The following is a 26,947-nucleotide window of genomic DNA, read 5'->3' on the forward strand; positions in this document are numbered from 1 at the left end:
AAGAGGGAGGATATGAGGTCTAGGCAGTCATTGAGTTGTGAATGTTTTGCTGTGCCCACAAGCCATTCTTATTGACCACTCAGACTAAAATCCATTGTCTTCCATAAAGAAATTATGTTCACTTGAAAGGTATTTAAGTTCTTTTGGTCTGATGTTACCTCGGGACTTAGAGTGCTGTCTCCCGCCCCCCCTTAACCATGGACTCTGCCTGCTGTTTTTTTTTTTTTTTTCTGAAGGGACCTTTGCACCTCAGGGTGGAGGATGTGGTCTGTGAACTGTTGCTACTAGCTACTGCCAAATTCCTCTCTTGCCTCCAGGAACAATGCGAATCCAGCACATCGTATAGAGAAAACCCGAGACCAACATGATTATTACTTAGTACCAGAGTTCCCGAGGTCACATAGAGAAGACAGATCCCGCCCTTCCTGGTGATCCGATCTTGGGGGAATGCTTTCCACCTCCACCAACCAGCCACCGGTAATAATTTTCTAAAATGAGAATTTTCTCTTTCAGCCAGGGTCCCGTCTTGCCTTCCTCTCACCAGCCCTGCCAAATGGGTCTTTATTCTACCCATTGCACCCTTGCTAATCAGAGTTTATCATGTGGGAGTTCTGGAGAGTTCTTGGGCCTGCTGTATAGAGGGAACAACAGATAGGATCCCAGTAGGTCTTTCTGGTTTTGTGACAGAATGACATCTAGAAGAGTGCAGGAAGGTGTGTGGATGCTGGACACTAACTAAGCACTGAAGATCTTGGCATTCACTCAGGGGCTTTAGGTGTTTGTATCCACATGACTTCCAGGATTTCTCTACCATGAAAATGGAAATGCTTGTGGGTTTGTCCAGCTTCCCGGGTGCCCTTCTGTTTTGAAGGAAGCTGTCTTTCTCTGAATTGTTGTTGCCTGGGAAACTGTGGCCCAGTTTGGCCTCCGAAGGCATCTTAGTGGGCATAAAAAACTCTCTAATTGCCATCCTTCTACTGGGGGCCATTTCTCAGAAGCCATTCCTGCTAAACTGTCCCTGAGGGGGAGGGAAACGTCAACAGGGAAAAGGGGGTGAAGCTGGAGGCTGTATTCATGGCTCTGAGAAAGAAAGGTACCACACATGGGTTTGAAAACTGCCATGAGTGTTTTACTGACATTTACTAAAGGGATGGAAAGATATCCCCCAATCACTCATTTAATAAATGCTCTTTGTTTTAGCGGCTGGTAGCAGACGATCAATATGAATGAGATCAGCAAAATCCCTCTTTAACCAACTTTCTCCTGAGGAACTTGAGACAACAACAACACACAGATAAAGAAACAGAACATTTTTTTTTATGGTAAGGATGACTATTTGGGTGCAGAACAGAGAGCACTGTTCATTCTCAAGAATGTTCTGAGATTTTTTTTTTGGTGTGCATTGTGCTTTGTATCTAGTAAACCTTTTCACTTGTCGAGTCCCTATCCACAATTTTATGGGAGCCACAACCAGCACTGCCATTGTCACTTTGCAGATGAAGCCGTGGAGGGAAGGGAAAGGACTAAGTCATACACCGAAGAAGGCACTGAGCAGGGACTTACTGCCAGATCTTCTTACCCTGAATGTGATGCAATTTCCCCCCATTTCCTCCCACCTCTCTGCATCTCCAAGACCATGGGGGTCTATGAGATCGAATGTGAAATGAGCCAGTAGTAAAGACTAAAGAGGAGGAGGAATGTGGGGGGAGCAGGGGAGGGCTGCAGTGCCCTTTAGCCAAGAATGAGTTTTTCACAAGAGCAGGAAAAGTTCCTTAAGTGGCCTTTGGCTTAGTAGAGGCTCTGCTTCATCTCTTCTTGACATGGTCCCTGGGAAGAGGGGAGCAGGGGGTGGAAGTGATGGGGAATGTGGGGAAGGCTGTCATTTCCACGTTGTCTGTTATCCATCCATGTAGCCCCTGGGGCCCTATTTTCAGACTTGTCTGCTTGCCCAGAAAGGGGCAGGCCTAAGTTTCACAGAAATTAGAAGCACATACACTTGGCCTCACCAACAGAAATGATGATGAAGAGACGCTGGTTCAAACCAGTGCCTTCAACACTCAGAAGCAAAGGAAAGCTGGGATTGGTTTTTTTCCTACTTGCTTAAAAAATGCAAGACCTCTAATTGGAATCAGAGTTTCAGAGAAGGTCCGAAGGACAGTGAATTTCAGACATGACAGTCCAACTACTTGACTTTACAGAGCACTGAGAGGTAGAGTGACTTGGCTAGCACTACACCGGGATTAGTGGGACAAGGACAGTTTTCTGACTCCTAACCCAGCATGGCCTACCTTCCCTTCAGGTCACTTTCAGAGTTGGTCACAAAACTCTTGGAGCCTGGTGTCAGTTCTGACAGAGGCATGGTTCTCTGGTGTTTCCTTGATCCCCACTCTCCTCTACAACACTTCGTTCAGGCTAGTGAATGCCTTCCTGGAGCTTCCAGAAGCCCACTCTCATGATTTCTGCAGAGAGGAGGTAGTAAATCAAGGCCAGAAGGGACAGCAGCACCAGCAGTGGCATGTGCATCTGAGCAAGGCGTCCCTCACTCTCCATTGCAACTATATCATACCTTTTACAAAAAGTCACTTTGAGGTCACTGTTTTTTCTGTCCAGTATTTCAATACATTAAATGCAATTACTTCATTGTTGATTTACCTGTCATTACAGGCATGTGTTTGAACATGATTTATTGAGTGAGTTTTGTGCCAGTTGACTTGCAATAGATTGCACAATATTCAAAGGGGCTCATTTGCTTGGCATTACATTAGAGGCATGATGATTGCAACACAAAGCAATGTAAATGAATTCTGAGAGGCTCCATCATTCATGTTGTCATGTACTGAATCCTATTATTATTTATTACCATAATTGTACTGTGTTTCCTGGGGCGATAAATTAGGACTGATGGGCCCCGCTGACAGTCAAGGGCTGGACTCGCTCTATATAATTTAATAGGGATACTGTAGGGCCTGTGTGTGCTGAGGAGATTTTGGTAATGGTAAAAAATAGAAATGAAAGGAAGAATTTTCTCTTTTTCTTTCCTTTTCTTCTTAAGTACTAAAACCTTCCAAGGATTTTTCTTCTTCTTGCTCATTTCTCCTTTAATACCTTGGCTACATTTAAGGTCTTGATCAAAGCTAAACTATATGGAAGAGAAGTTCTATCTTTCAGGCTCAAGATGGTTAAAACTCATTGCCTCGAGACACACAGTCTTTTCCACATCAAATGCTGACAGGTAGTGTTAATTCTTACGCCATCAGGGCATATAGGGTACTAGGCATTTAGAATCTGTGAGAATCCAATGGTCAACATGCTGGCTGCCATATTGATCTGCTCCCATCTTGAGTCAGATGGATTTGTACTTGTCTGATCTCATTTGATGAGCAACATTTCTGGATTAATTGAGGGGAGTGCTTTATAAGAACAACAGAAGTGCAGGAACAACAAAAAATATACATATAATATCACTTCACAAGATATAAGTATGCTATGCAAATATCAGCATAACATATTAAAATCATATGGTGCAAGCTCTGAAAATGATCTTAGAAGTATTCAACTCAAGTTCATTTCACATTATATATGTGGAAACTGAGGTATAAGGCTGACACAGCCAGCAGGAAAGAATGGTTGTTGCAAAAATCCTGCTAGCCCCTACATACCTGGAACTGCCTCTGGGTAGACTGACTGGGGTCTAGAAAATACTGAGGAACAATGAGGGATGAAGGGAAATCCCCAAACCATCTGAAGTCTCCCCCTGGATCTGTCTATGTCTGCCTAAAAAAAGGGTATGGTTGTAAATAAGGGAAGAGAGTAAGCTGATAGTCTTAGATAAGAATCTCTTTGAATCCCCTTTTAGTGTAAGTCCTGCTGGATCAATTTGATTTCAGATAATAATCAAGTCTGTCTTTGCACCCTGGGTCAGAGGTCAGGTATTTCATAATCCCCTGGAAAGAAACTTTTTGACAGTGGACACATCTGTTTTTTGTTTTCTGTCCTTACGTATTGCAATCACAATGGTCCTCCATGGGAGCTCAGCAGACATGAACTGGGATGTGTGATGGAGGAGCTGGGATATGTGATAGAATTCTGTTTAGGGAGCTAGCGACTCAGGATAGACCCGATGCAGGTACTAGGCTCATACATATAGAAACGGCATTGAAATGGTTTCATTTTTCCTTACTTCAGCTTTTAAAGGCAAAAAGATCCCATCCTACCTGTTGAAGTTCAGCAGTGTTTGTATGTGGGCACTAAACAGTTTTATTCAGATTGATTCCAGCAGATCCATGAAATCAATGTCTTGCCACCTAGTCGATCTGACTAGGCTGTTAAAACAATCAAACTCATCAGACCACTGTGGCAAATCAGATCAGATCATCTGCGTGCAATTTTCCTGTCCTTTGGGCAGCTGGCTTTATAATTAGCAATTTGGACTGGTCCAAAGGCTAGGCTAATATTTCATGTAGTTCTGGCCTGAGCTGGCCCTGTCTTCATCATAAGGCACCAACCAATGTCTCCACATTGACTGGGCCACCCACAGCTCGAGGAGCTGCCCGTGGGCTGGCAATGACTTTGGACACGTTTGCGTCTTACAACGGGTGGCAGAGTTTTCTGTTTGATGGGAGTAAGTCATAAGGGGAAGCAGTGGTAATCCAGGAAGAAGAGGCAGACAGAAAGCTACCTCACCTCCTGAAATGGAGTACTAGATCTGAGGGTGACCCCCATGTAGAGAAAGCTTTCCTGTTTCTTTCTGGCTGCACTCTGGCCTCTGTGATTTCTAGAATAACCACAGGCTAGGTCTAATGTCAACAAATGGCTTCCATCCAAGTCCTTGATAAAGGGGAGGCAGGTAAAACTATGTCCTTAGCAGAAGGTCCTAAATCTAGGTTTTACTTCTGATGTATGCTGTCCCAAAGACCCTGGCTTGTGGTCAAAGTGGATATTGTGTCTCACCATCAAATATTTGCTCTTGTTGGTGTCTTGTTTTGTTTTCCATTTATGTATTTTTTTTTCAGAACGGAGGAAATTAACCAAGTACTTTTATCTATTTATACCACGGTTGTGTACCTAGTAGTCCATTAAGATTAAATCACCACCAAGACATAGGCTGAATAACAGCATTGTTAGTATAAAGGGCCACAGTTTGTAAAATAGTAATATAAAGTATAATTCGGACATGAAACAGACAAGAATATCAGGCATGCATCATGAGGTTATGTAGGGAGAGTTGATTTTTATGTGTGAAACAGAGGAAGCCCTGGCCGGCCTTGGGCCAACACCCAGGGTGCTTAGGAGCCATCTGCTTTGTCTTTGGACTACTGGAGATTTATTGGCTTGAGACAATTTGGGCAACCTACCAGATTGGAAAGGGTTACAGTACAAGGAGGGTACTGACTTTGAGCAGCCATAAGTATGAAGATAAATATGACAGTAGAAGAAAGCCTAGCTGAATCCTCACTATTTGGTGAGTGGTCTGCATCTATCAGCATATGAATTACTCATGTTGTAGACAAAAATCAGTTTGATGCTGTTTAGGGGTATGGATTCATTTCCTTGGCCTACTAAAGAATCGAAGGCAAGGAAACAGTAAAGGTGAATAAGGTACATTTATTTGAAAGTGAAAAGAAAGCCATGGAGGAAAAGTAGGGAGACTTTCTTTGGAAAGGGCCCCCCAAGAGGAGTCCAGTGGCTTCCTCCTGGAGAGTAGATATTATGGGATGGAGCTCCCTCCCCAGGCATTGCATTGATTGCTTGATGGCTTGTGTATGTAGCACCTCAGCTCTTTTCTTGGTTAAGCCTCTAGGTTATTACAGGAAGAAGAAACATTTGATCAGGAACCAAGGCATTGTGGGAACAAGAGCATATAATGGGCCACATGTTATCTGACACATGTTATGTCTGCCATTTTTTCTCTATCTACTTAATAGTTCCCCTTTCTTTCCCTCAAGTTTGTTCTACATTTACCCTTTGAGTAACTTCTTACACACTTCTTCTTTTTTTTTTTTTTGGTGGGTCATGGGGCTTGAACGCTGGGCCTGGGCACTGTCCCTCAGCTCTTCAGCTCAAGGCTAACATACTACCACTTGAGCTACAGAGCCACTTCCAGTTTTTCTGGTGGTTTATTGGAGATAAGAGTTTCATGGCTTTTCCTGCCTGGGGGGCTTTGAATCGGATCTCAGTTTTAGGAGGCTGAGATTACAGGATTACAGGAGTGAGCCACCAGTGCATGGCTCTTACATACTTCTTAATGGCTTATGAGAGCATGACTGAAAATAATTTGGGTGCAAACATGTATTATACTTGGAAAGATTCTTAGCTACCATTTTTTCCTCCTCATTTTCCCTTCACACCATAGAGACATGCACACACACAATAACACATGCACACACAGATGCACATACATACAGAGAGACAGATACACAGAGAGAGAGTCAGAGGTGAGATGGGAAAGATCTGTTCATGCTTGTACTCATTTAAGTTTATATCAAGCCAAGAGGAGCCAAACATAGCCCAGGTATTCATCTCAGGTACTAAAAAGTTACAAAAAATGTAGTGTGCTTCAGGCCCAGCACAGCATAGAAATCCAGCACTGTGGCCTTCCTTCTAGAAGCTTGTTGTTGAAGGCTGTCTGAACTCTCCACCCAGCAAGCTGGTTTCCCTCTCTGCTTTTAGGTACTTCCTCTGGGGTTCAGGAAGGCCTTTGGCATGCATGTCTCACCATGCACTCAGAACACCTCTTCCCAAAGCCAAACTTCATTCCTCAGCCACTGAGGGCAAGCTTATTGTAATGAGTTCCTGTAACATTTCTGCTGTTGCTGACCTTGAAGGAAGCAGTGGCTGAAGGGTTAGAGTGGGTGGATTGGGAAGAGAGGAGGGCAGCTAATGATGAAACTCTGGTGTAGTCCAAGCATACTGTAAGGACTTTCCTTTAGCCCAAAGAAGCCTTAATGTGACCTGTTGTCCTAAAGGTGGACTGAAGAGAAAGTTTTGTATAAGCAAAGGTGACCTAAAATCTTGGACTGCAAATCATTTGCTGTGTGGTTTGAGGCAGGTCAGGAAACCTATGAACATCATCTAGAAGCTTCTGGGACTCTGGTTAGGTTCTGTGTCTGCCCTCTGCAATACAGTAAACACTGGTGCTCCATGGCTACTGAGCTCTGGGTGGGCCTTGCTGAGCTTGGCCACTGAATTTTTACCTTTTATGATTTAGTGTTAGCTTGTTTCACTTTAGAGCCATACCCAAAAGCCACGTGGCTAGAGGCCACTGTGTTGTATCTTAACACTCTGGAATATCTGAATCCTTTAGAAAACTTTAGAAGGTTTTGATGACTTGGTCTTGCGTCATGCGCATCTGAGTCTCTGCTGTGTTTGTGTAGCATCAGAAGCTCTAGAGTGTTAGTGTAGAATGTGTGAGCTCCAGGTTTCCTCTCCACTACCTCATGCAAAGCAGTTCTCTACTGTAAACATGAGAATGGAGAACTCTGATCCATGAGTCCTCAGGGGGGTTTGTGTGATAGGTAATTGGAATAACCAGGGCTGACCACATGCTGGACAGTAATTCCAGTGAAGACAGAGACTGTCCACTCAGGAACAAATCTTTTATTTTTTTTTTCTGTGGGGAGTTCTGCAAAGTCAGTTTCTGGAAGAATTCTGAATGACTCCAATTTGGACAGGCTAGTAGGACACATTATTGTGGTAGGATCTTTGTCCATGTTCCTCTTCCTTCCTACTAACCTCACAAGCCATATCCCTAACCACCCAAAGTACCTGCACTAGTCTACCAGAAAAACCCATATCTAAGACTAGGAAAGTTGGGAGCCACCTTACCTCTTTGAGTCTCCTCATGACTTTCCCAGAAGGACTTCCCTATCTGACTTGTAATAGAAGGGCTTTTAATTATACAGTGATGTAGTATACTTCTGCCTCTTTGTAGAGACAGTGTCATTGATAACTTGAAACCCAATTAGAACAAGCAGGAAATGCCTCATTGGGACTGGAGGGGCCAGTATAGGGTTTTAATGAAAAACACATTTTATTTCTAAAGTAGCTGGTCTTGTGTTTATTCCAGAGAAAGTCCTTGGGGGTAGAGAGGAAAGTAATATAATGAAATGATAACGAGGGGGCCCAGGGCAATACAAAGGCAACTTTGCTGTAAGTAGTTACTTCAAGGAAGAGTCTTGCTGTTTCCACAGCCTCTATTGGCCACAGGGCAGCCCACACGTGTGGAGACAGCTCTCTGGCCTGTGTTGAGAGAAATCTAGAGACTAGAAGTGGGATTTGCCCTTACCTCACTTCTCCTGCTGGGGATGTGACTAGTCCCCATGTTCTAGGGCTGTGTGTAAGCTACAAGCTGTCCTAAGTCACAAGGCCAGCTCTGGAGAAGGCTGGTGAGCCTCCTTTGCCTTGATCCCTGACCTAGGGGATCACACAGGTGACCCCAGTCACCAGCAGAGGCAGGGAGGGGAAGAACATGTCCCCGAGCAAAGAGATTTCATTCAAAGGCTTAGAAAGACTTGCATTTCCCAGCCTTGGATTTCTTGTCCTTTCTCTGTCTCCCTCTGGGCCTCGTGCTTCCTCTCCCACTCCCTCCTTCTTCTTCTCCCTCTCCCTTTCCCCCTTCCTCTCTCCCCCCATCTCCCTCTCCCTCTTGTTTTGTGCTGTTCTTGGAGCTTGAATTCAGGGCCCTGTCCTTGAGCCTTTATGTTCAAGGTTAGATCTCTCCCACTTGAGTCTCAATTCCACTTCCATGTTTTTGGAGGTTAATTGGAGATAAGAGTCTAACAGATTTTTCTGCCTGGGCTGGCTGCAAAATCAGGATCCTCATACCTCAGCCTCCTGATTTGTTAGGATTACAGGCGTGAGCCACTGTGCTCAGCCCTGTCCTTCCCTTCCCTTCCCTTTTCCTTTCCTTTTCTCTCCCTTCCTCTCAGCGCCTCCTTTCTTTTCATTTCTCTTTTTACCTACTTTTCTTTTTTTTTTTTTTTGCCTATTTTTGTGGTTAGAACTTAGACCTTTGAACTTACTAGGCAGGCACTTTAAATGGTGTGTGTGTGTGTGTGTGTGTGTGTGTGTGTGTGTGTGTGTGTGTGTGTGTGTGTGTGTGTACTGGTGCTTGTACTGGTACTGGTGCTTGAACTCAGGGCCTCTTGCTCTCACTTAGCTTTTTAGGTCAAGGCTGGAACTCTATCAGTTGAGCCTCATCACTTCCAGGTTTTTGCTGGTTAATTGGAGATAAAGAGTCTTGTAGACTTTTCTGCCTGGGCTGGCTTTGAACCAGGTACCTCAAATCTAAGCTTCCCTGAGTAGCTAGGTTTGCAAGCATGAGCCATCAGCACCTGGCTAAATGGCTTCCTTTAGAAAATTAAAACAGGAGGAAGTTTTTCTTCCATTTACCATGAGCCAGATGACAGCACTGGAGAGAAAGACTTCCCAAATAATGCTTGTTGAGATTAGTTTGGGGAAAGGGAGGGAATAAGGAGAGTGATGGAGGGGGTAGGTCTGATCTGAGTGCACTGTATGTGTAGGTGAATATGTCAAAATGTACCCCTGTTCTACAACTAATTGATGCAAATAAAAAATGTGGATGGGAAATGGACTTGAAAATAATCAGAAGAAACACACCATTCTGTACCTTTTAGTGTGTGGGTTGAGAGAGAGAGAGAGAGAGGGAGAGAGAGAGAGAAAGAGAGAGACACTCACACACACATAGAGAGAGAGACAGAGAAAGAGAGAGAACATTGTCTAACACTGAACTGCTTGTTTAGTCACAGGAATACCACATCCTTGGTCAGCTTGATATGGCTGCTCTCAGCAGTTTCTTTTCTCTTTTTTTTTCCTTCTGCAGGAAGGATTGAATCTAGCTAGGACCCTGTGATTCATCACAAGCCATCAGACATGCTAACAGTCCTTATGTTTTTATTTTGCTTTCAGGATAGTCTTGCTAAGCTTTTCCAGGCTGACATTGAACTCTTGATCGTGTCTGTACCTTCTGAGTAGCTAGGATTGCAGACATGCACCACTATATGCCGAGCACAGGGAATCATTACTGATTCTTAGGGCAATTCTTTCTCCTTACACTGAGTTAAACTACTTTACAAATTCGTGATCCATGTGGTATCTCATTTAATCCCTGCGACTATCATTATCTCCATTTTATCGTCTCAGTGGAATACAAAGACTAAGTGACTTATATAAACTTGCAAGTTTGTAGATTCATAATGTGAACAGGTCTGTTGCTCTGGAACCTGGGCTCCCAATCTCAGTTGTGCTAGGGTAGAAACAGGCTGGAGCTCCCCCTGCTGGTCATTAGGAGAAACCAACAATTCTCACATTCAGGCATGTCTGCCTGCCATTCCTCTTCAATACTTGTTCACAAGGGTCTCAACCAACCTCCTCTTCCCAAGCCCTAGTCATTAAATTTCCAGTCTTAACCCAAAATCTCCTCATGACTTTCTTTCACCTCAACTCTTTTTTTGAACTCAGGGTCTCTGCACTGTTTGTGAGCCTCTTTGTGTTCAAAGCTAGCACTCTACCACTTAAGCCACAGTGCCACTTCCGGTTTTTGAGTGGTTAATTGGAGATAAGAGTCTCATGGGGACTTCTCTGCTCAGGCTGGCTTCATATCGTGATCCTCAGATATCAGTATCCTGAGTAGCTAGGATCACAGAGGTGAGCCACGGGCACCCAGCGTCACCTTAACTCTTATTTCCATCACTTTCCAAAGAGCCTTACTCTTTCATCATATTTAACATGAACCTATGTAGCTTACTCCATGGGTCTATATATTAAAAAGGAAACAAACCAACTCTCCTGAGAGAAGTTATACAGTCTTTCCCTTCCTAGCATTAATGACCCTAGTCTAATTATTTTGAATACACCATACCTTTCCCCACTCTTCATACAAGATGGAGTTGGCATGTCAATTCTTCTTTTATTTGGTGACTATTACCCAATACCTTGCCTGTAATTCAGACTTGGACACTGGGTATTATAACTCTTTGTTGCTTTCTTTAGTGACTCCAGCAATGGCTCACAGCCTTTCTTTTCTTGCTAAAATAGAAGGGATGCCAACATCAAAATAGATCATCCTCCAAACTTCATTCTAATCACAGTTCAGATTCTATATCCTGAGGGAATTCTGACTTCTCTCCACCAAGCTGTTCACCAGGGTGTCAGTAAAGGTCATCTGACATCAGTTCTCTGGAGCTAATGGGATAAGGTTTAAATTCTAGACCTGTTGTTGCTTATAAACTCTGTGGCCTTGAGCCAGTGTCTGATCTGTCTTTCTCCTTGGTTTACTCACCTGTGAAATGGGCTCATAATAGCACCTTTAATGCAATGATCCACCATGAGTACCACTTAGTTTACCTCTTGGCACTTTATGATAGTAATCCACATTAGCTTTAATAATTATTATTACTAGAAGACTTTAAGATCTTGAGTTCTTAAATTTTATGAGGCTATAATCACCACCTTGCTTTTATCTTTCTTATCCCTTCATATCATTTCAGAAATTTTTAATTCTTCCCATCCTGCCCATCATTCTTTTCTCAGTGGCGTCATTGTGTCTTCTGAACAGTGCTTTTCACAGCCTCTCTCCCTGCGGGCTTTCCTCTCTCCTCAGACTTTCACATACCTGGGAAGATAAACTTTTCCTCTGGAGACTCTTCCTGGCCTTGCCTGTTTATAAGAGCTGTGCTTTTCCTTGTTGTTTACATCACTGTCTCTTTTTAAATTCATCTCACCAAGAGAAAGATGTTCTCTTTTTTTCTAATCCTAGCAAGCTATTCCCCTGCGCTCTCTTCCCCATCTTCTTTGAGACCAATTCCATATGTACTAAAATCCTAGCATTCAATTCAAGCTGTACTTAGCTGAGACTGTTTTCTCAAAAATTTTTTTACAAAGTTTCATTTTGGTCTATTTCCTTTGCTCTTCTTCTCTGTAAATGTAGGCTTCTCACCAGGCTCAGACTTTCCCTATCTGCTAGCAGTCTGATCCACCTCCTGTATCCACACATAGCTCTAGAATCACATATGAAGATTCAGAGACACATTTCTAGGCAACAGCAGATCATGGTTCAGTTATTGTTTGAGTTATGATAGCCTGTCTCACCAACCGTCATCTACTAGGGAATATTCTTTCTTCTAAATTCTTTAATGATATACTCTTTCCCAGATTCGAAACTTTACTAAAATCATTGCATCTTATGCTATAGAGTCTATTTCCAGGCTGTCTCTCATCTTTCTTTCTTTATATTCTACTGCTCATGCATTAGCTCAGAATCTTTTCTACTTGGGGTGTTAAAATGCTATCCCTTTCCCTTCCTCCCGCCCGCCCCCCACCTCTCTCTGCCAGACCTAGTCCTTAGGCTTTAACTCAGGGCCTTGGCACTGTCCCTGAGTGTTTTTGCTCAAGTCTAGCACTCAACCATAATTTCACCTCCAGGTTTTGGTTAATTGGAGAAAGGAGACTCATGGACTTCTCATGGACTTCCCTCCCCCAGCTGTCTTCCAATTGTGATCCTCAGGGCTCAGCCTCCTGTGTAGCTAGGATTACAAGCTTGAAGAATTGGCACCTGGTTATAATCTCTCCTTTTGAAACCATGCAATATCTATCTATCTATCTATCTATCTATGTATCTATGTATCTATCTATCTATCTATCTATCTATTTAAGGCATACAATTTGATGGTTTGATGTGAAATGATCACTACTTTCTGGCAAATTCATAATTCATGGTTACTCTACATGGTTACTACCAGTACCATATATACTCACATGCAGGTGTGTGTGTGTGTGTGTGTGTGTGTGTGTGTGTGTGTGTGTGTGTGTGTGTGTGTGTGCACTCAAAAGTGTAAATATTTAACAGCTATCCTCTTAGCATATAGCAATATACAGCACAGTGTTAGTAACTGTATGCTTATAAGATAAATAAGGTCCAGTGGGACTTGCTTATATTATAACTGACAGTCTGATTCTGTTGACATATCTCATTTTTCCTCAAGCACTGGAAGCTACTATCCCATTTATGAACTTGACTAGTTTAGATTACATATAATTGTAGCCATGCAAGAATTTGCCTTTATCTTGATCATTTTGCTTAGCATAATGTCTTCCAGCTTCACCCATGATGTAGCAAATGACAAATTTCTTTCCTATCAGTAATATTGTACTGGTATTTCAGCCTTCCACAGAAAGAGCTCCACATCTGTACCTGTTACCTGCTAAAACACATTGGTATCTGTCTTCATCTTGGTTATTGAGAATAATACTGCAGCAAACATGGTAATTCAGCCTTCTCCAGGTGATACTGATTTCAATTGCCTTAGATTTTATCTCCAAGGGTGGGACTGCTGGATCATAAGATAACTTTATTTTCAGGTTCTGATGAAACATCATACTGTTTTTCAAAGAGTTTATACAAACTTACATATTTACCATAAGTATTCAAGAGGTTTCATTTTTCAACAGGAAATTGAGAACTTAATGCCATTTGTATTAACAGTTAAAAGAATGAAAGGTTGTTGTTGTTGTTGTTGTAGGTGGTGATGGTGATGGTGGTGGTGGTGGTGGTGGTGGTGGTGGTGGTGTGTGTGTGTTTGTGTATGTTTGACCTAGTATCAGGACTTGGGCTCAGTGTCTAGTGCTCTTGCTTGGCTTGCTTACTCATGGTATGCCACTTGTACCACATCTTTATTCAAGCCTTTTGCTTGTTAACTGGAGATAGAATCTAATGGACTTTTCTTTCTACATTGGCTTTGAACCACCATCATCAAATCTCAGTCTCCTGAGATGCTAAGATTCCAGGCATGAGCTACCAGTACCCTGCTAAAAGAACAAAATGATTAAGGTTTAATTAAATGAGAGACAAACTATATTTCTGTAAGTTGAAAATGCAAGACATTTATAAAGAAAACTTAAAAGGCACAAATAAATGGGAAGACAATCTAGGTCCAGGGATTAGAAAAGTTAATATTCTTAATATTGATACTATAATCTATAATTGACTGCAGTTCTGATCAGAATCCCAATAACTTACACACACACACACACACACACACACACACACACACACACACACACACAAACTTAAAATTTTTAAGGAACCCCAAATGGGTCCCCAAATGGGCAAATATTTTAATAATTTTTTTTCTAAACAAAATATAAAAATGGCCATCCGACATATGAAGGTATCAAAACCACAATGAACCACCCCTCACACCTGTGAGACAGGCTACTCTCAAAAAGAAAGAAAAAAACTAGTGTTTTCTTAAGTTTTTCATCTTTGTTCCAGTGTGTTTCACCTTTATAGTAAGGAGAATTCTACTTTTGTAGTACTATTTGTATAGTTTTTATTTTTCTTTTATTTTTGTGGTACTAAGATATGAAGTCAGGGCTTCATGGTTGGCTGGAAGGCATTCTAGTGAAGTGCTTTGCCCTTTTGTGTTTGCTTATGTGTGTTTTGGTCATGTTGGAGATAAGGTTTTTGCCTGTTTATTTGGGCATGCTTGGCCAGCAATCATATTTAGTTGAGATGGCAGGTGTACACCATCTTGCCCAGCTTTTCCTATGGAAATAGTGTCTTGTGAACTGTTTTTCCCAGCCTGGCCTAGAATCATGATCCTTCTAATCACAGCCTCCAGTGTCATTGGGATTACTACATTCTACCATGGTGCCCAACTATTGACTGAGACCTTGTCTTGTCTTTATGCTTGGAATGGCCTGGAACTGTGATCTCTTGATTTCTGTCTCTTGAATACTTGGGTTATAGACTTGAGCCACCAGTGCCTTGCCCTGTAAATTGCTTTCTAAGGATACCTGTGTCCAAGATTCCATTCATTCATTCATTCATTCAATCAATCATTTATACAATAGTCCAATTATTCCTCGAGTTTCTGATTTGCTACTTTATATGTGCTCACTGACTGACAGGTAGGATAAATACGCAAATGCCACTCACAGCGTTATTAACCAAATGTCACATACCTGGTGCCAGAGCTTTATTGGTCCAGCAATAGCTCAGTGCAGAGGCTGTCCTCAGACATGACCTTTGGATGTGAGGTCCTTCCATCTGGTGCCTGTCCTCTTCCTGGCCTCTAGAGACCTCCCTAGGGTGTCTGCTTTCAGCTGTCAGGTTGGGGGGGCGTAAGAAGGAATGAACAGGGTTCAGAGGCCAGATCCGTACATAGTCTCCAGTACTCTACCCACACTTTATCAGAATGCACAATAGTGTGGAATGCATTCCAACAAATGAGCAAACTGACAAGAAGGAACAGGAGGACAGAGGCTCAGTGGCCTTGGTAATGAAGATACACAGGACTTGGAAAGACAAGGAGGTCACATAAACTAACCATGATAGTATAATGCACCCACTGTCTGTGATTTAAGAGTAAACATTGCATTTTCAAGAGATTCTGAAATGAAGCAGAGGAGATGTTGCCCTGGAAATTCCTTCTGTTAAGTTAAACTGAGTTGCCCGTTTCGAAAGCATGATTTGCGAGTATTTTCTCCATGACTGGACTTCGGTTTGGTGAATTTCCCTTTACCAGTACCTTTCACCTGGTAAAATGATACGATTTCTTTTAGATTCATCATGATTGTACTATTACTACTTATGGGCTGAAATTCCAAACTGAGATTTGAACTGATGATCTGGTATTTTCTCAGCTTGCTTGCCCAGCTGACACTTTGCTTCTAATTCTACTTTGTCATCTCCAATGCTACTTTTTGCTGGTTATTTTGCAAATGGAATCTAGTGAACATTTCTGCCAAGGGCTACCTTTGAGCTGCGATGCTCCAAGTCTCAGCCTCCAGAATGGCTAGGATTCCAAGTGTGAGCTACCAGCACCTGGCCAACTTGGCTGGATTTTGCTTTTGTTTTATATTGGTGGTACTTGGGCTTAAATTCAGAGCCTCACATTTTCTTTGCTTGCTTGCTCAGCTTGCTTGCTTGCTTGGTCAGTATTTTACCACTTGAGCCACAACTCTAGTCCAGCTTTTTGCTAGTTATTTTTGAGATGGACTTACACAGACTTCCTTTGCCCTGTCTATTTTCAAACTGTGATCCTCTGATCTCAGTTTTATGAGTAGATAGGATTACAGCTGTGAGCCACCAGTACTCAGCTCTGGTTTGGAATCAAAGCGCCTGGAAGAGAAGCCAGTTTTCCAAGCTAAATAAGTCAGCTAAGCTGGGCTCCAATGGCTCATACCTCTAATTCTTTTTTTTTTCTTTTTTTACTTTATTTTATTTATTTACTTATTTTTTTTGTGAATATACTGTACAGAGGGGTTACAATTACATGGGCAGGATAATGTGTAAATTTCTTATCAAGCATTGCAGCCTCCTCCTTTGTTTACCCTTCACATCCCTTCCCAGCCTCCCCCCCCCCACCAACATTGTAAAGCTCGTTTTCGACATGACAACTTGTACTTCTCATTGTTGCAACAGGTCCACCTGTATCCTTAAATGACTTGTTTTTCCCCATCTCCTCCACAAGTTATACTGACATCAAATATAGTGAAAGCAGGGGTTATACTGTGGGAGAGGGACATACAAAGCAACAAAGAGATAATCTTATAAATGCGTTAGAAACAAATGCATGGAAGAAAAAACATTAGAATACATATCTAAGGGTTCATTTTCCTAACATCACATTATCTGACCTTTTCTGCTTGACTCATACATATACTAGATATTGCAAATAAGGGAAACCATGGGACCTGTGTTTCTTTGGGCCTGGCTTACTTCACTTAATATAATTTTTCCAAGTTTTTCCATTTCCTAACAAATGGGGCAATGTCATTCTTTCTGATGGAGGCATAGAATTCCATTGTGTATATATACCACATTTTCTTGATCCATTCATCTACTGAGGGGCATCTGGGTTGGTTCCATATCTTAGCTATGGTAAATAATGCTGCAATAAACATAGTTGTGCTGGTAGCTTTAGTGTGGTCTTGTTTGTAAACATTTGGGTAAATGCCCAAAAGTGGGATTGCTGGGTCATAGGGGAGTTCTATGTGAAGTCTTTTGAGGAACCTCCATACTGCTTTCCAAAGTGGTTGAACAAGTTTACATTCCCACCAACAAGGAAGTAAGGTTTCCTTCTGTCCACATCCCCTCCAGCATCTGTTGTTGTTAGAGTTCTTGATTTTTGCTGTTCTAACTGGAGTGAGGTGGTATCTCAATGTTGTTTTGATTTGCATTTCTTTTATGGCTAGGGATGTTGAGCATTTCTTCATGTGTCTATTGGCCATCCTTCTTTCTTCCTCTGAGAAGTTTCTCTTTAAGTCTTTAGCCCACTTATTTATTGGGCAGTTGTTTCTTTGAGGATTTGTTGTTGGGGGATTTCATACCTCTAATTCTAACTACTAGGAGAATGAGATTTGAGTATCAAGGTTCAAAGCCAGCCCAAGTAGGAAAGTCCATGAGTTTCTTATCTCCAATTAACCAGAAAAAAGCCACAAGTGAAGCTGTGGCTCAAGTGGGAAAGCACTAGCCTTGAGCAAAAAGAACCCTCAGGGCCAATGCAAGGGCCCATGTTCAAGCCTCTAGATAGGCCAACCCACACACAAGAAGAAGTTAGCTAAAGAGAAAAGATATTTTTGGTTAGGTTGAATGGCTAGATTATAAGAGATAATGATAGAGAGAGAGAGAGACAGAGAGAATCAGAGAACATGAAAACAGGAGAGATCCAGGATGAGCTAGGGAGAGAAACTGAGCATAATAAGACTGTAGAACTGTGGTGGTTTCTATGTGGATGGGATGTGATGGGCAGGATGCAATGGGTAGGGTGAAGAAGCACCACATTTCTGGGAAAGCTGGGCCTCCATCGGAATGTGTTTGAACACCAGCATCAGTCACAGTTAGCTGATACGGCCAAATACACCGACGTCGGCAGTGCACCAGTCAACCCAACAGGATGAAGAATTATCTGTGTCAATGTTACTTCTCAAGGTCCCCCTCGACTCATTATTGGGTAAAAGATTGGTTTAGAAGTATATAAGGTTAAATTTATATTTTGTATAGATGTGAGAATATTTTTATACTCATTGAATTTTCCAGTAAAACATCACTTATATAAATTGACAGGAATTATGTCTTTATTTTATTGGAACTTCACCAAGAGCTGTGCATCATTTTCGACAACGTATCACTGATGGCGATGTCCTTGTGTTATTTAACTCACAATGGATGAGCATGTGTGAGGCCAGTGCATTCTTGGTGATTGTATGGAGTAGGGGTGGCCTACACTGTCTACGTAGCCTGTGCTGCATATCATGTTGACTACCACCATATCGAGACACTTTCTATCTTAATCCATTTGCTGTGGCTAAAGCAAAAATGGGCAACTGGGTGCTTCATAAAGAAAAGCGGTTTATTTAGTTTACCATTTTGGATGTTCAATGAGCATGTGCAGTAACATGCTAGTGACCTATATCTGTAATCCAAGCTACTCAGAAGGCTGAAATCTGGAGGATCATGGTTTGGGGAGAGCTCAGGTTAGAAAAATGTTCAGTAGACTCCCTCTTCAATATAACCAACCAAAAGCAGGGTTGTAGACATGGATCCAATGGAAGAGTGCCCGCTGAGTAAGCTTGAGTCTGTGAGTTCCAACCCCAGTACTCCTCAGTATTACCCTTGCCCCTGGCCCAAAGTCACATGGATAGATAGGAAACCAGAGAAATTCAAGGACAGGGGTCATGTTTGCTTTTTAAAAATGTATCTTGTTAAAAATGAGTATACATTAATTGTATAAAATAGTGGGTTTCACTGTGTTGTCTTTGTGCATTCATATAGCATTTTTGATTATAATTCACTTGCTTTTTATATAGCAAATTGTTCTCTCTGAAGTGAACTGAGGACCTATGAGGACCTACAGAGCTACATCAATCCCCCACTGATATAACCATTGTCCCCTTACAGCTTCAAACCACTGGAAACCAAATTTCCAGTATAGGATGCTTTGAGGAACACTTACAATCCATATCTAAATCTTAGCACTGCCCTTGGCATCTCCTTTACATTATATCATTTATAAATTTCACTTCTGGATAAAAGGAATGGATTAATTTACTTCATGTGAAATGGGCATTGGCTGTCACTGGCTGTGATCCCCGAATATTAGATAGCCTGGGGCCCTTGAGCTGCCTGTGCAGATGACAAGAATTTACCACATTTACATCTTCATAGGTAAAGTTAGTCTTGGACTATCATTTGTGGCTTGCACATGTTTAACTTACATCATTCATATTGTTTCTAATGTTTTCACATCCATTAAAACAAAACCCCAAACCCTACTTGTAATCAACATTTGTGCAATATTTTATGGCCCACTGACTATGTTCATTTAAAACTATTTCATTTGGTTCTCCAAACCATCCTATGAAGTAGGTTCTGGTTGCTGTTATTAACCTCAGTATTTGCTGAGGACTTAAAGATTAAAATGATTTGGTCACCTCTCTAGTCCGCAGTAACCTGGGACTTCTCACTCAATCACATTCCGTGGCTGTGTCACGGGAGCTAGAAGGATGATGTGTTCTGGGGACAGAACACACTCAGTGCCATTGGATCTGAGTTACTGTCTCACAGAAGTCCTATGAGAATGAAACAAGGTAATATATACAGACCAAAGAACACAGAGCTGGGCAGATGAAAGGCCCTGAGTTCTTACTCGTTCCTTTCCAAATGTCAGGGCTAAAAGAAGATCCCTGGTTATCCTCATAAATACAGTAAAGACTAGATACACTAAACAGTCGTGGAAGGCTGGCAGTTTATTGTGCACCACTGGAAAATGTAAGGCCTGAGCAAACAAATCTTTTTTTGCTTTGCCAGCAGTTAACTCATACCTATGGAGCAATAGGACAATTCTTCCCTTGGTAGATTCTAAAGAGTTTCCCCTTGCTCCAAAGTTGGGGATGTTACACAGCCCTCATCTCAGAGCTAATAGGTACCAGAGCACAATTGCGTAGGGTCATGTTTAGTCCGGGGGTTCACTTCCTACTCAGCAGCATGGGTAGAAAGCTTGACAAACAGGAAGATGTGTAACCAGCCCTGGGAGTCTCAGAGGAGGCATGGAGGCCATGCCACCTGGTGCTGGGTTTCCTCTCACCCTCATCTCCCCACCAAGGATCCAACCTGAATAAACAGTGGGAGGGGGCAGCAGGAAGGCAGTAAAACAGCCTGCTGGAAAGCAAACACACAGCAAAGCCCAGGCCTTCTCACTGACTGCAAGGTTCTATGGGAAGTGGGAAGTCAGCATCTGTGAGGTCAGACCTTCCCAACTCTCGTGATTTAGATCTGCCTCTAGCTGTGTCCAGCATACCCTGGCATGCACGCACACCCTGGCATGCACGCACACTCATGCTCACATAAGCTACTGCCCAAACCCTGACCTGCTTTCTGGAATAGGCAAACACTATGGAGGTTCTGCAAGACCTCAATACATTTGTCTAAGTTAAGATAGGGCTTATATTTGTCTGTGTTGTCAACTCCCTCTTCTTTAAGCTTTCCATTGACTCTATGAATGCCTAGCAAGTTGTGGTTCCAATCATGGCTCTAAATAAGCCTCACTGTCATACATGTCAAGTTTTTGACTGGAGGCCTGAATTCTGGTTCCAGTTCTTCCTCTGACACCTCTGGGTCAGGTCACACCTCTTAGATTCTGTTTCATGTAAAAGACAGTGCGAATCTACATGATATCAGTGGGGAAAAGTGACCCACCATGTGTCCGTAATGCCTTTCCAGTGTAGAGATGCTTCTTCAATGAAAGTGGACCTGATCTCCATGAGAACATTCCTTGTCCAAGAGACTGAAAGTCTCTTGATTAAGTGTCTCAGCTCTCCTAAAAGGCTCCCACATGAAACATGCAAAGTTAGCTTCTCAATTATTTCAAAAGTATAATTGTAAACTTTTTGATCAATAACTTAAAGAGACCACTGACAAAACCACTGACAAAAACACTAACAAACCTGTAACATACAATATTGTTTCTCCAGCTCTGTGTCATGCATTGACTAGTAATTTTTAGGGGAGGAAATTACCTCATCAATTCATCCCCACAAAAACTTCTTGCTCTAAACATGACACTTTGCACGAGACCCATTGTTTAATGTAATTTATCACCTCAAGAAACATCTAAAACCTTCATGTGACCCGTATCTTATCACAGAACAAGGCAACAATGCCATTTTTCCAAATGCCTCTAGTTAGTTGACCAGTAGCCACAATCAAGATACGTGATGTGTTCACAGTTGGTATATGACCACTCAGGTCTTGCTGTACCTTTGGACCATTGCACTTCTATTGCTCCACCCATGGCAATAAAGTTACCTTTCATCCTGGAGGCCCTGTCCTGTCTCCTCTGTTGAGTGGGAGTTCATTTTGGCCTGATGTTATGGTTTCGTGGTAGGGGTGGGGAAAGAGATGTTTGCAGAGCCTTCTGTCAATAGTCAGGCAGGTTCTGTGCAGACAATGAGGCCACTGTGCAGGATGAGAGTGCCTGCCTGGGCAGATCCCAGGTAGTTTGATTTAGGAGGTGTGAATTCTGCCAGGCACCACAGAACCATTGTGGTGCCAATGGAATCCAGGACTCACAGAGCAATTTAAGCCCCTAGATTTGTGGGTTTTCTCTGCAGAGGCCTGGCTGGATATCTAATTTTCCTTCTTGATTTTTAGCACACATATTCTTCAGAAGCTTGATGGTGTTTTCACTGTAATATTAACCGGCATATTAAAAAAAAGTGACATTGTAGCTCCTGATCATCACATTCAGTTCTTAACATACCATAGAGAGTCCTGGGCTCAGAATGATGTTGTCCCCTGTTCCCACATTCCAATGAGCTCTTGGCTCTGGTACCCTGAATAAGCAGGGACCTTTATTACTGTGAATGAGTCATGGTGCCATCAACATACCATTGGGATAGTCTTCTGGAGTATGATGTTGTATTTTAAAAGGAAGTGTATATGTACAAGCTACCGACACATGCATCCCAAAGGGGATGAGAATGTGAGTCACTATCTACTGTTGCTTTCAGAAACATGTCATCGTTATTGTGATCTAAGTGTCACAATGTTCTCCTCTCTGTTCCCTTTCCTGCCTGTCCTTTGACAGATTAAATTACTGAAACTGATAATTTAAATTTGTATTTTCTTTATATATTTGTGTTACCTAAGAGAATTTTTTAACTAGTGGATATTTTATTCTGTTTCTTTTCCTTCCTTCCTCCTCCTCCTCCTCCATCTTTCTTCTTCCTCCCCTTCTTCTGCCTTTCCCTTCCTTCTCCTTCTCCTTCTCCTTCCCCTACCCCTTCCTCCTCCTCCTCCTCCTCCTTCTCCTCCTCCTCCTTCTCCTCCTCCTCCTTCTCCTCCTCCTCCTCCTCTTCTTCCTCCTCCTCCTCCTCTTCTTCTTCTTCTTCTTCTTCTTCTTCTTCTTCTTCTTCTTCTTCTTCTTCTTCTTCTTCTTCTTCTTCTTCTTCTTCTTCTTCTTCTTCTTCTTCTTCCTTCCTTCCTCCCTCCTCCTCCTCCTTCTCCCCTTCCTCTTTCTTCCCCTTCCCCTACCCCTTCCCCTTCTCTTTCCTCTTCCCCTTCTTCTTCCCCTTCTCCTTCTTCCTCTCTTCCTCCTCCTCCTCTTCTTCTTTGCAAAATTAGTGTTCATATAGGATGTGGTACATGAAACTTCTTTAACAAATATTTATCAATGAATGAATGAGATTCATGTATTCTGATCTTAGTCATGACAGTAAAGAATTATGTAAACTTAATCAAATTGCTTCATATTTAATGGTTTCAAATTCTAGATTTCAAAAATAAAAGTTTTTCCTTAGACTATCTTAGAAGTACTTTTTCACTACCATATTTTAAGAAACCTCTTACTTAGAGATAATACTTGAGACTAGGTTTTAAAGTTGAGTACTACTATACAAAAGAAAACTTTTTTGATGATATTACACACCTGTCTCAATAAATACTGAGAATAAGGGAGGTCATTGTCATTTCTAAGGCCCATTAAATGTAGTAACATCTTACTCACTGGCAGGGGCATGGATATCACTGTTATTTCATGCATTAACAATTCCATGCCTGGGGCTTAAATTTCAGGGAAATACAAATACTAGTAGGGATTCTCTCCTGTCAGTTACAAATGGACAAAATGTGATTAAAGTATAAATACTATTGTTAAAACTATTGGATAAATGTTTTTACATTATTACATTTCATTTTTGTACTTGCCTCTTTAGGATCAAAAAGTGATTTTGGAGCTAATCACAAGGAAATACAGGGTGGCTAATTACATAGAGGTGTAAACAAGAAAGGTAGATTCTTGCACCTAGATAGTATCACTTGAAAATAATTCTTTTGAGTTAAATGTCCTCCCTCCCTCCCTCCCTTCCCTCCCTTCCTCCCTCCCTCCCTCCTTCCCTCCCCTCTCTCTCTCCCTCCCTCCCTCCCTCCCTTCCTTCCTTGCTTTTCTTCCTCTTTTCTTTCTGCCCAGCGTTTTTTTTCTAGTTATGTTGGAGATGGAGTCTTATGGCATTTTTTGCAAGATCTGGATTTTGAACCACCAGATCTCAGCTTCTTGAGAAGCTAGGATTATATGTCTGACCCACTCAAAATGACTTTCTTATATAACTTATATCTTGCAAGGCCATAGAAACCTACAAGTAGATTGCTAGCAGGAATTGCAGCATCTTCAAAGCTTATAAAGTATCCAGAACTTCTAGAATTAAAGAGAAGCATAGGCTTAATTTGTTTCATTATCTTTTCACCACATTTCCTCTCTAGAATCAGTCATTGTTCTGTCCTCTCCTTTCTCTTTTGCGTATAGCCTTTCTCCTCTAAACAGGTTGAGCCTAGATATTCAGAAAACCTGAAATCTGAAATGGTCCTGATATAAATTGGATCTTGATTGTCCTCTAAAGTCTCTTGTGTTTAAGGCTTCATCTACAGCCTGTTGTGCTTTTGGAGGTGGAAAAGGGGTAGAACTTTTAAGAGGTAGAAATGCAGGTAACTACGATATTATCCTTTTCCTGTTTTTCTCCTCTGATTCCTAGCTGCCAAAGGAGAGGTGATCTCCTCTGCCATGCAATCCAGCTATGATGTTCTGTGCAGCCACAGGCTTGAAGCAACAGATAAATGACATTGGACTGAAGAGTCTGAAAGCATGAACTAAAATAAATCCCTTTTTTTCTTTGTAAGTTGAATATCTCAGGTACAGTAATGGAAATTAATATAATGGAAAGGAATATCTCAGGTTGCCATAATGGAAATCTAATACAGTTTTAAAATCTGAAATTTTCTGAGCACTGACATAACACTATATGTGGAAAATTCTATGCTGTAAAACTTTGTTTCACAGTAGAATTATTAACCATTATTATTATTAGTAGTAGTATTAATTCTTTGGTGTTAGGAATTGCCCCTAATGTCTTGTGCATGCTAAACATGCACTCTATCATCAATCTGATATAAAAATATTTAAAACATTCTATAAAATTGCCTTCAATTTTCACATGCAGAAAGGTGCATGTGAAACAAACGAATTTCAAGTTTGGGTCTCATCTTTTAGACATCTCATTATTCATACAAATATTCTCAAATTCACAAACTTTCCAGTATTTGAAACACTTCTGGTTTCAAACATTTAGGATAAGAGTACTTAACCTGTAGTATGATTCCCACTTGTGGGCAAACACTTCTTTCTTCATCCACCAAGCAACAGTAATCCAATGTTGCTGTGTGCCACAGAGCGAGTAGTGCTTGGAGTGAATTGGAAGGTATCTCATTATAGCACAAAACAGCACAAGCTGAAGCCATGCTTGGCAGCTTTCTGGCCCTAAGGAAACTTTCATAAACATCTCTATCTTCCGTCATCTACAATTGCTAGTGGTTGAGGACACTTATTACTGTTGTGTTTGTTCACTTTTCAGGATCTCTACTCTTCTTCTGAGACCTCAAGAAAATCACTAATATTTTCTAGTTTTTATTTAGCTTAGTAAATTCAACACTTGCTACTTTTTTTTATGGCAGATCAATTAGAGAGCCTGAGAGGAGTTAAGTATCAGAACTATAAGAAGAAAGTCTTTTAACAATTTCTTTTACTGAGTTGCATTTTCTTCTTGCTTGGACCTTATGTTTGTATTGCATTTTTTTTATTATTTCCATTTCTATTCATTTATAGTGACTTGAGTCATAATTGAGCAGCAACTGGCCAGCACCTCCTGCCCAGGCAGGGCTGAGTATTTTCCACTCATGTCAGCATTCCTTCATCCTCTCCAGAAGGGATGGTGTACCAACAGTTCAGACTCACATTCTCTTGGGTATCATCTGAAGCCTAATAAGAGTTGACTAGTGGGAGGTTGGATGCAGGGCCTAAAACTCTGGAAGTTAAAACCTTCTGGCATGTTATGCAAAGGTAGCTGGTCTCAGTGCTGACTGCCAGGAGTTGCTGCCACAAGACACGATGTCTTTATATGGCCGGTCTGATTTGCTTTGTCTTTTTAATTTTCCCATTCTGCTGCTTATAGCTTGCCTCCTTCCCTTCCTTTTGCTTGTTTTTCTTTCCCTCTTCCTCCAACCAATATTAAATTCTCAGTGTCTGCCTGGCATTTGGCCTCTTGCCCTCATTACCCTTATTCATAGTGCTAGGGTCATCCCAGTTCAGCCTTCCATTGCCCATACCAGCTTCCAACTACCTTATGTTGAAGCAAACAATTGGACTTCGAAGGCATCTAAGAATTTCAGAAGTCCACAGCCATTAGAAAGAATACTATCATGTCATTTGAGGGAAATGGATGGGCCTATAACGAATCATGTTAAGTGTGGTAAGCCAAGTTCATAGAGACAAATGGCATATGTTTTCTCTTATCTGAAGAAGCTAAATCCAAAATATACTAAGACAGGATAAATTATACAGGACTCTAGGAATTCACACACAGACCAAAGAAGGATATTCTTAGGAACCCAGAGGCTCAATGCCTCTGTGCCTCTGATCATATAAAATAATATTTATTGAAATGAAAAAAAAAAGATTTTCAAGAAGTCATCATCTCCTCTTCTATATCTAAGTGTTCATGAGCACTTGGGGAGTCTTTCTAAGACTTCTGTGATTTGGAAATATTAAGATATTAATTCCATGTCTCATAGGATCATGTTCATTATCATGTACCACGGAGCTGCTTCCCGCCTCTATCTTCCTACAGAGTCCCTCACAATTGGGAATGTCCTAATGGTCCAAGGAGGCCAAATGCAATATGTACAGCAATTTTTAGATAAGAGGCAATAGAGAAGATCAATCTCCTAGCAAGGGCATGACACCTCTAGGGTCCTAAGGAGAAAGATATCCTCCTTAATTTCTCTTTCCCTTTCTTTAATGGTATAGTGCTGGTGGCTCATGTCTGTAATCCTAGCTACTCAGGCAGCTGAGATCTGAGGATCATGGTTCAAAGCTAGCATGAGCAGGAAAGTCCTTGTGACTCTTATCTTCAATCAACAAGCAAAAAGCTAGAAGTAGAGATGTGGCTCAAGTGGTTAAGCACCAGCCTTAAGCGACAAAGCTAAAGGACAGTTCCTAGGCCTTGGATTCAAGTCCTAGTACCAGCACAGAAAACACTGGTTTTTAATGCAATGAAAACATTATCACCACTTATACTTACTTTCTCAAGAAAATACATTTAGGAATTAGTCTAATCACCATGTCAAGACCTATCCTTATTCTAGTCATGCATGTATTTAGACTTTTTCTTCCTATATTAACATGGGGTAAAATGAAGACCATTATGACAGTGAACAGACATAATTTTAGACAAATACAACGCCTTATCAAATAAGCTGGCAATAAGTATTTGATGAACAGGGCTCTTCAATATAACTTCCAACACTAATTTAGTGAGAAGTATCAAATGAATTTTTTTATTCAGATATCGCCCATGAGACAAATGATACTTTGCAGGC

At 41.5% G+C, this 26,947-nt stretch overlaps 1 long non-coding RNA gene across 1 annotated transcript in view; it reads left to right on the forward strand.

Moving 5' to 3' along the window:
• Positions 1–223: 223 nt before the first annotated feature.
• Positions 224–26,947, forward strand: part of LOC138823010 (uncharacterized) — a 42,598-nt gene continuing 15,874 nt past the window's right edge. The window contains exons 1-2 of the long non-coding RNA XR_011370711.1: positions 224–477; positions 1,201–1,322. This is a non-coding gene — a long non-coding RNA (uncharacterized lncRNA). The remainder of the gene's footprint in view (positions 478–1,200; positions 1,323–26,947) is intronic.

This window comes from Dipodomys merriami, unplaced genomic scaffold, assembly GCF_024711535.1.
Source record: "Dipodomys merriami isolate MVZ:Mamm:240054 unplaced genomic scaffold, mDipMer1.0.p SCAF_12, whole genome shotgun sequence".
NCBI lineage: Eukaryota > Metazoa > Chordata > Mammalia > Rodentia > Heteromyidae > Dipodomys > Dipodomys merriami.